We start from the raw sequence: 9827 nt of genomic DNA on the forward strand, positions 1-9827 counted from the left end.
ACTAATTAACTAGTATTGTTATTCACATGTTTAATATAACTCAACTTTAAATAAGACTGTTTTAATCAAACTATAATTTTACATTGCATGCAAATAACCTCCAAGGACAAAAGATTATCCCTTTAGTTTTTTTTTTCTTTATCTACATCAACTTTTAGGTTCAAATTGAGTAGTGATACATTCAGACTTCCCTTTCTCTTTTATCTCATTTGTACTTATTCTCTGTTCCCATCTCTCTCTTCAATTCTTATCACATCATTCATCATATCTCCTATTTTCTCTCTTCCCTTGCTATATCCCACATATGTAAGTATATTCATGTGTGAGTGAAATATTAATCCCATATATAAACATACAAACAATACAATACATATCATTTTCCTTTTTTCTTATTATATGACATTATATATTATATCTATTTTTTCACTTTTTTTTCTTCTCAATTTAGGTTTTTACGACTATTGAGTATCTGTCAAACATTTTTTTGTGATGGATGATATGATAGGAAAAAAGAAGAAAAAATAAAAGAAAATGAAGTGAAAAAGAGATGGGCAAAAAGTGGGATTAGATGAATCATCTCTTTTAATTAACTAATAATTTTTCTAACTCATTCAATATTTTACATAATAAAAAAACTTTCTAGTTATATTTGTACCTTGTACTACGTTTTTTTTTTATAAGCTGGATAAAATATATTGAATGAAGTACAAGAAGTATTTCAACTCAATAGAAGTAGGAAGTTATCTTGTACTACTACTTAACATATTGGGCAAAACCCTTTTAATAAGCAAAACTTTTGACTTTTGCGCATTTATTTTTGTTCGTAGCCAAATCGAGTTCTATATGCCAAATATGTTTATAGGGTCTGTATTGGGTCCAACAATTAAAGTTTGGCTGACTACATATATGTAATTGTCATTTAATGGCCTCACCAACCCTTGTTATGGGTTGGAGTCATAAAACGGACGCATTTAATTTATTTAGAGGTACTAGTATCTAATTTGGTGTTAGATTTTAGGCTCAGGCTAATGAAAAAAAACACCGTCTCCAAATGGTAGCTGAACACGCCATGTGTTTCATGTTACAACTTACAAGTACTCTATATTATGGAATGATTATGGTATCTTACACCTTGTTTTTTTTGTTAGTAGCTCATAATTGTAAGGGACTCACAGTAAAAGGAAATTTAGGTGAAGAACAATGAGGAAGGCTAGCACTAAGGTAGTAGTAGCAAATGCAGAAATGGAAGAAATTATCAATTAAGATTTAAGAGTAGAGCATAGAGAAATCCCAAAGAGGGCCCGAGGAAGGAGGAGACAAGTCACACTTTCTTCTCTCTTTTCAATTTCCCAATTTTCCCTTCATTTCCCAAAGGTTATCTTTGAGTGTAATAATGGGTGTCCTTTTCCTCTCACTTTTGCGGGGTTCATTTTGATTTCATCATCACCATCCATGTGTCTGATCTGACCCGTATGATTCGACCTTAACCTGAGGTTGAAGTTATGATAATCTTCCGGTAATGAAGATAAATAATGCCAAGTAGAGTTAAGGGTCTTCTTTGATTGCAGTTTTTGAAAACTGTTTTTAAAAACTGTTTTTCAAGTATAACTTGTTATTCAGTATACTTTGATTTCAATACATTAATCAGTTTGGTTAAATATGAGCTTTCTACATTTATAACTGGAAATATGCAATGCCTTTTTCCCAGTTTTGTAAAGTACGTGTTACTTATCTTCACAATTGTTTGAATCCATTAGGCATGAAGCTGAACAAGTGATAGTAGTAGGGTACATACTGCATAAATAGCTGAAATAAGCACTCAAACGTTTGAATTTGCCCACCATATATTGAATAACGTTTCACAAAGTGGTGGTGCTTAAATGGAGTTTTATGCTAAGTGAAAGTGTTTTTAGTTCTGTTTTATAATTTGGTAGTGTTTTTATATGTAAATAGTCATTTATATTTGATTAGCTTAAGTACCTCTTCAACATGAGCATGGGTTAAAAGTATAGATTTTCTATGTATTGAAGCAGGGCTTTTAGCGGCGGTTGTAACCGCCCAAAATTTCCGACATTCTTTGCGGCGGTTCCACCCATCGTTAAATTAAAAGATTAAGTGTGTAAAAAACAGTGTTATTGGCGGTGGTTCAAGCTGCCTTTAAATATTTAACGTCAGTTTGCGTGGCGGTCCCAAACCGCCGGTAGAGTTGTCCGCGACACTCAATTTAGCCGCGGTTGGCCAACCGCCGGGAGTCTTTTTTAGTTACAACCATCGCTAAGTGTCAGTTTTGTGTTAGGCCAGTTTCAGTGTTTGAATCTTGAACCATATATTTCCTAACTTACTTAATAGAGTTTGGAAGAAGGATATATCCGTATAATGAATTGGCCGGCATTTAGTTGGGAGAGATAAGACTAAATTAAACAGATCGATTTGAAGACATGGTTCCATCTAACCCACCAAACATATTCGCTCCCTAAAGCATTATTCAAGTTTCTGATTGGAGAAATATTACAACTGTGCAGCTAGTATTCAGATATATATATATACTATAGTTTTCTTCAGGGTCTTGATAATTTTTATTACTATACATCTCATTGCCAATCTTTGTTGTTCACTGGAGCGACCAAACTTAGCTAGTCATGCGATGCTGATCTTTCATCAGATTATAGATTGTTGAGTACCAATTACTGGGTGTTTTTTCCTTGTGTTAGTACTGTTGCCAAAAACAGCCAATGGGAAAGATAAATTAAAAGGAAAAAAAAGAACTTCCTCTCCCAAACATGTTGGAGTAACAGAATAATCATGTCAGGTAATATCACACAACTAAAATTAAAGGTGAAGTAACTTGGGTTGGCACAGCCGGTTTCAGGTTCCGGCCGAGTTTAATTCTCACATATCCATTACTCGAGGGTTCGAATCGTCATGGGTCAGTAAAACTCCAGTTGGTAGACAATCCTCCTCGGAGAGATTCTCAGTGCTTCTTCTAGGAGTGAACCTCTACTGTCCGACCTCCCCAACATGCCACTGACGCCCTACCGTCATAAGTGAAAAATATATCGATTCTCTCTCTAAATACAATGAGAACAATTATGCTCTCTCTTGAAAATAGGAGAATATGTATTACTCTGAGAACCTACAAGAGAATATTATCTTCTCTTTATTAGGATCGATGCTCAATCACTTTTATTAATTATTCTCTAAACTCTACCTTTCACACCACTCATTTTAAATTTTGCGACCGAATATTAGAATTTGTCGCAAAAATCCATGTCTGATAAATGATACAATTAGTGACAGATTTTACAGATGGATGTTTTCTATTTTCAATATCATCACTAATTTAAATCTATCTATTTTAGCAACATATTTCTATTCCATCTCTAATATTCGTCACTAATACATGTAAATTTTAACAAGTATTTTAATTAAAATTAGCAATAAAAGGATTTAAATTAGTGACAATATTGTGAAGAAATTCATCCCTATATAAAATCCTTCACTAATTGCGTTTTTCATTATTAATCGGTCAAGCGTTTTATGACAAATTCTAATTTTCTGTGGGAAAAGTTTAAAGAGGATGGAGTGGAAAGTATATTTTAGAGAAGAATTAAGTTTTGTGTCATATGAGAAAAGTTGAAGGTAGTTGTGGAGTGTAATTTACTCCGATGAAAACTATATACATAAGGAGTCACCTATCTACGTACATATTAAGAACTCATTTGGTGGTTAGGATATGATAAGAACATGATATGATAAAGAGTTGGATAAAGACATCATATCTTAAGAGCAAGATATACTCTTATCATATCTTGTGTTTGAGATGGACATTATAATGATATGATATGATATAAATAGTGAAAAATATATCAAGTTTTCATTTGAATAAAAAATACATGATATTTTTTTAAAACTAATTTTCTAAATTAATGTTATTAAAAAATTTAAATATTCTATTAAATTTAATTGATGAAATAATTAAATGCTTGTAGAGTTTCAAGATACCAAATACATTAACTTTTTATTTATTTCTTGCTTCTTCATTTAGTCTGGATAAGAATTTGTAGAAGGATGAAAGAGGATAAATCATTACTGATAGGTTTTTTATTATTTCCTCTCTTCCTATATAACTGATACTATTTTAATCTTTTTCTTATTCCTATTTATTTATCACTTTTACAATTTTAAGGGAGCATTAATCACATTTTTCCAATTCTACAGTTAAATTAGTGGTGGTATGAAGTGTTGACAGGCTGTGGGGTGTGTGTGGATTTTAATTATAAATTGTGCTACATTTTCTCTGAACAATATAGATTTTCCTATGACCACTTAAAAGTACACACCAGCAAATATTAGGTAGCATTTAGGTAGCCTTTATATCAACTAGACCTCATGTTAGTCTATAGTCAATTTTTGGATTAATGGCATTTTTTTTCTTTTTGTTGATCATCGTATTTTTGGATACACTAGTTGATGTTAACTCTCTTGTTGATTCTAGCTAGTTTTGGTATAGCCTTGATAGAATAATCAAGGATAGGGGCATATTTAGCATTCTTGCGTATACTTCTTGCAGCCTTGATATTCATCTGGCCATGGTACGAATGTTGTTTACTTGTTTACTGGTGATCAATTAGATTTTTGTTTTGTGTTTTGTATATAATCTATAATGATGGTATTATAGTCTTATCTTAAAATTCTAAAGAGACAGGTATTTTGAAACAGAAGGAGTAGTTAGTAGAAATATGTTTGTAGGTTCTTTTAAGTAACTTTTATAAATTACGCTTTTTTAAAAAGTTTATCAATTCAAAAGTTCTTCTCTTTACAAATAACTTTTTATACTTTCATTAACTTTGTCTCCATATTAATATTTCACTATCTCTAAAATCTTCCTCTTACATATCAAGAAAAAATTCAAAACACATTCTTTAAAAAAAAAAAGTTGTTAAATATGTTTTTCGTCCCTGGACTTTGAGAGATGCTTAGTTTTCATCCCTCACCAAATTTAAAGCCGAGACAGGCCCCTAAACATAAGAGAAATAGTCGGAAATGACTCATGTCGGAGTGATGGCACTAACCATTGTGGCCACATGTCACGGTAAGCCTACAAGGCAATGTCACGTCAATTAATGAAGCCTAGTTGAATTTTGTTTCGTTTTTCTTTTTAATTTCAATTTCACATCAAATGACTGAATTATTAAGAAATAAATTCATTAATTAAAATAAAAATAACAAAAAATATACCCATACAAAGATTAAGCCCCATTTTTCTTACTGCAACCTTATTCCACACCTCATCATCATCATCTTCTTCATATCATACCCATCGTCAAGCCTAAGCCCTAGAAGCTACCTATGAAAACCAACAAATCTGAAACATCAACACTTTCCATAAACAAAACCTCATCCATTCCCTGGTCATTCTTCATTCTCAACCACATTAGAAAGGTAAAATGAGAGGATCTGGAAGTGTTGAAAATTCAAGTGCGGAGTTGGAGTCCCACATTGGTTAAGTTTGGGTGAGGAGAAGACTTTATAAGAGATGTGAACCATAAATCTAATGCCTTAAGGTTTTGGGTTAAGATGTGGCATCGATATCTCTTGGTGTCTTGCTCCTCGGCCATGGGCTCCCCTGTCTCCCCCAACAAGTGGTATCAGATCCGATGGTTGGTGTAGCCATGGTAATAGCTCCTTGTGTCGAAAGTCTTCCTAGCAGTGTGGCTAGGCGGCGAGTTCCGTAGGCAGCGAACGGCGGTACAAGGGTGGATATGCTTCCGCGCTGAGGGGGGCCATGATAATGTGGAGGTGACTCGCACTTGAGGGGGAGATTGTTGAGAATTCAAGTGCGGAGTTGGAGTCCCACATTGGTTAAGTTTGGGTGAGATGAGACTTTATAAGAGATGTGATCCATAAACCTAATGCCTTAAGGTTTTAGGTTAAGACGTTGCGTCGATATCTCTTGGTGTCTTGCTCCTCGGCCCATGGGCTCCCTTGTCTCCACCAACAGGAAGTAGAGAAATAGAAACCGAGCGGCCACAAAATAGAGACGTAAACGACACCTGCCATCACCATCTCCTTTCTCTATCAAGCCAAGAATCACGACCCTCAAGCCCTGAAAAACTATTATTTTGGGGTTTCAAAAGTGATTTTGATTTTAGTTTTTGGCATAAGGCTTTTGTTAAAGTTGTTGTGGGTGAGTTGAGCTTTCCCTTGATGTAATTGGTTTTCTAATAAGTTGAGTTTTGGAAAAAAGGGTTTTGCCTATTAGTGATTTTGAATTTAAAACTAGTTCTTCCTCATGGTTTTGCCTATCTCTTGCTTACGTACTGGTTGATTTTGAAGAAAGAAAAATTACTTGTCTTATGGGGTGATGGCCGAATTGATGCCTAGGTTTTGGGAGTGAGGTTTTCAATTTTTGCTTAAGTGGTTGCGTGAGAAAAGTGATTATATGAGTATGCAAAAGAGTTTGTGTAAGAAAAAAATCGGTTGGGTAAAAAGAAAGTAGAACTGAGTAGGAAGTGATTTTGGATTGGAAAATTGATTTGAAACTTGTTTTTGGTTGACAAAATTGTAAGATTAAGCTTGAGGACAAAAAGTTAAATTTGGGAAAACTTGGGGTTTGAAAATGGAAGGGTTGAGTATTGAAGGGTCAAACAGAGAATACAAACTATGTGAGGATTTATTTATGATTTTGATATTTTTTGGGGACTGAAGAAGGATTTACTAAAATTTTAAGGATCTAGTTTTAAATATGTGTTTTACTAGGGCTCATAACTGTATTACTTAAAAGTTTTAGGACCTGTTGCGAATTGTGTTTCCTTAGGGGACCAAAACAGTATTTCAAAGAAAGTATTTTATTCCGTGAGCGTGGTGCATAGTTGTTAGCGTATGCCTAAGACTATGAGTTAGTAAATTAACTTAGATAGTAATTAAGTTAAGTGTACTTGTGAAGATACGACGAGCGGGCCTGAGACCGGAGACGAGACGAGCGCGGGAGAAAAGCAACGACGATGAGGGCACTTCGATTGCCTTATTATATGTTTTTCATGGCATGTGATTGATTTTTTGGATTTTGCTTTGTGACTTGATGATATGATGAGACGAGATTGAATACATGTTTTGTTATGATTAGATAACATGATGATGACTGTCTTAAATAGCATGATGATGCCATGAGATGAGTTGATTAATCATATATCTTTGTTGTTCACATGATATTATGAGCTTTAAATATATCGACTGTAAAAAATGCAAAAGGTTGACGAGATGAATACATGCGCAAAGCGCAACTTAATGCAGACACTCAAAGGTGGATGGTCCTGCTTTTTGGAGGAACTCAGACTTGTGATGAAGACGTTTTCACGTGTGATTATTTGACTGACTACATAGCATGACATGTATGCATAGCGACCATCGGGGTTCACAACTACAAAGAGTGTCGAACTAGAGTATGTAATTTTATCATAACATTAGTAACAACATAGGTTGTGCGACTAGAGATTTGGTGATAGTCTCGTCTCCAACAATTGGTTTGTTGGCGCTATATTGGATATGAGAAAGAGAGTTGCATGTGCACGAGCAAATAGACTAACCTTATGGTTAACTTATGATTTTGACTAAAATCATGAATATTGTGTTATGAGGAAAGTTTTGTGATTTGAAATGAGATGATTGAGATAAGTTATGTTAAGCTATTGCTTTTATGCCTTTATATATCTTATGACCGTGTTGCTTCTGGAAGTTGACCCACACATTGAGTTTTTGTTTGTGAGTAATTGCCAGATGGTGGGAAATCTCTATGGATTGAGCTCCAAATTAGGGGAGGACTTCACGTTTCTTGATGAGGGGAGGGGCCTGCGTGAGTGTATGAGCACCCCATGCGCATGAAAACTGATCAAACAAACCTTCTACAGAGGGGTGTTGCATTATCCCATACCACACCAGAGATTCATGGACAGCCTCAGAGCTTCCACGTCAAGCACGACATATGTGTCGGTGTCTCCCTTGCACGTGGTCGAGCCAGAGTATTCACCATTTTCCCCTTTCTATTCCCCTTCCTCTGTTAAGTTCAAACGTTCAATCATATTGTTAATCATGTTTTGTACTATAACAATTTTAAGGGCATAAGTGGTATTCTAATTTTTTTCAAATTTCGGGAACACTTTTATCTATCGTCTATGTTTAAGATGAGTTGTCCAAGTCCCTACATCTTATACAAAACGAAAAATCAAGATCGTCTATCAGAAGAAGATCGTCTGAAGAATGAGCGTCTTCGTTCTATCACAAAAAGTCTTCAGACAGACTTGGAGAAGAAGTTTCAAGAGTTGAAGAGCACGTGATCTGACCAAGCTCAATGGTCAAAGCTCAACAAAGCTCAATGACCAAAGCTCAAAGTACAACATTGTCACAATCAAGCTGCCATATTTTCTCCTCAACAGAGAGAAGTCAAGACCAAAGCTACCTACCAACTATCAAACTACTCTTTTTGGTAAAAAGTCTTCATGATACAGTGTCATGCATTTAATGCACCTGACAGAAGTACACTAAAGCACCATTTGATCCAACAACTAGAATCTTTGTGAAGAACAAGCTCCAACGACTACGATCTTTCTCATAGAAGATCAAGAGCTAATGATCGAACTTCTATTGAATCAATCTCAACGGTCAAAGTAAGCAAGAAGTGAAATTCCCATAAAAGCCTAAGAGTCAAACTTTTCAGATATCGTCAGCTTCAAAGAGAGACACCAAAGATTCAAATCTTTATCTTCTACTCTCTCTAGATCAAGAATACAAAGTCCATCCTAGAGTAAAATTCTCTCAAACGCTTTGTAGTTCTCGTGCTTAGCAATTTCTACTATCTCTCTTGTGAGAAAAGAAACTTATAGTGCCAAACGATCTTGAAAAAGATCTTAGGAGAAGTCCTGTACAATACTTGAAGTTGGGAGAAGTCCTATCTAATACTTGTTTAGTGGAAATCTTTGTTAAGCCAAGGACTAGACGTAGCCTCATCATTTGTGGGTGAATTAGGATATATTGTTGTGTGTTTATCGTTTATTATATTACTTTTATATCCGCTGCATCAAACGATTGCGAAAATGTTCTATAAACTTATAATCGTTTGAAAAACTCGAATTTTATTTGATCACAATTCAAACCCCCTTTCTTGTGTTACTTTTTATGATATCATCTCCCCCTATGTTGATATTCTTACGGAGTTGAGCACCCTCAGGGACATGGATGAGGACTTTACGACCATGCATGGCGATGACTACGAGGGGGATTATGAAAAGGAGGATCCGTAGGAGATTTCAGAGGAGTTCTTCCATGATGTACTTGCTCGTAGAGAGGCAGTTGTGCATGATGCTCTTCGCCATCATGTGAGAGTTGCTCCAATTGATGTTGTTGTGGCTTCTGCATGAGGGTCAGCTAATTAAGGGGATTTGGCGGGGTGTGGAGTCTCTTAGGGTAGAACGTCTTATGGTGAAGTGGATGTTAGTTTGACCTGCATGCATCTATACTTTCAGGGTTAGGGATAAGGTAGTTCCTGATACTGTTGTGTGTTATGCCCTGCGTGGAGATCACAAGGAGTTTATCAGAATTATGAGTCTTTTGTTTAGGGTTCATAATTTTGATATACTCCTCCTTTGAAATTGATATGCACTATTATTACTTTTGATCAATGTTTCTTTCTGGATATTTGTACCTGATTTTTTATTATATGTATATGAGTCTATGTTATGTATATGGTAATTATCATTGTGACTCTCAAAAATTAAGGCATTACATATAACACATCTTGAAAATAAAATAAAATGAACGAAAAATCAATCACC

This window comes from Lotus japonicus, chromosome 3 (genome assembly GCF_012489685.1).
Source record: "Lotus japonicus ecotype B-129 chromosome 3, LjGifu_v1.2".
Taxonomy (NCBI): Eukaryota; Viridiplantae; Streptophyta; class Magnoliopsida; order Fabales; family Fabaceae; genus Lotus; species Lotus japonicus.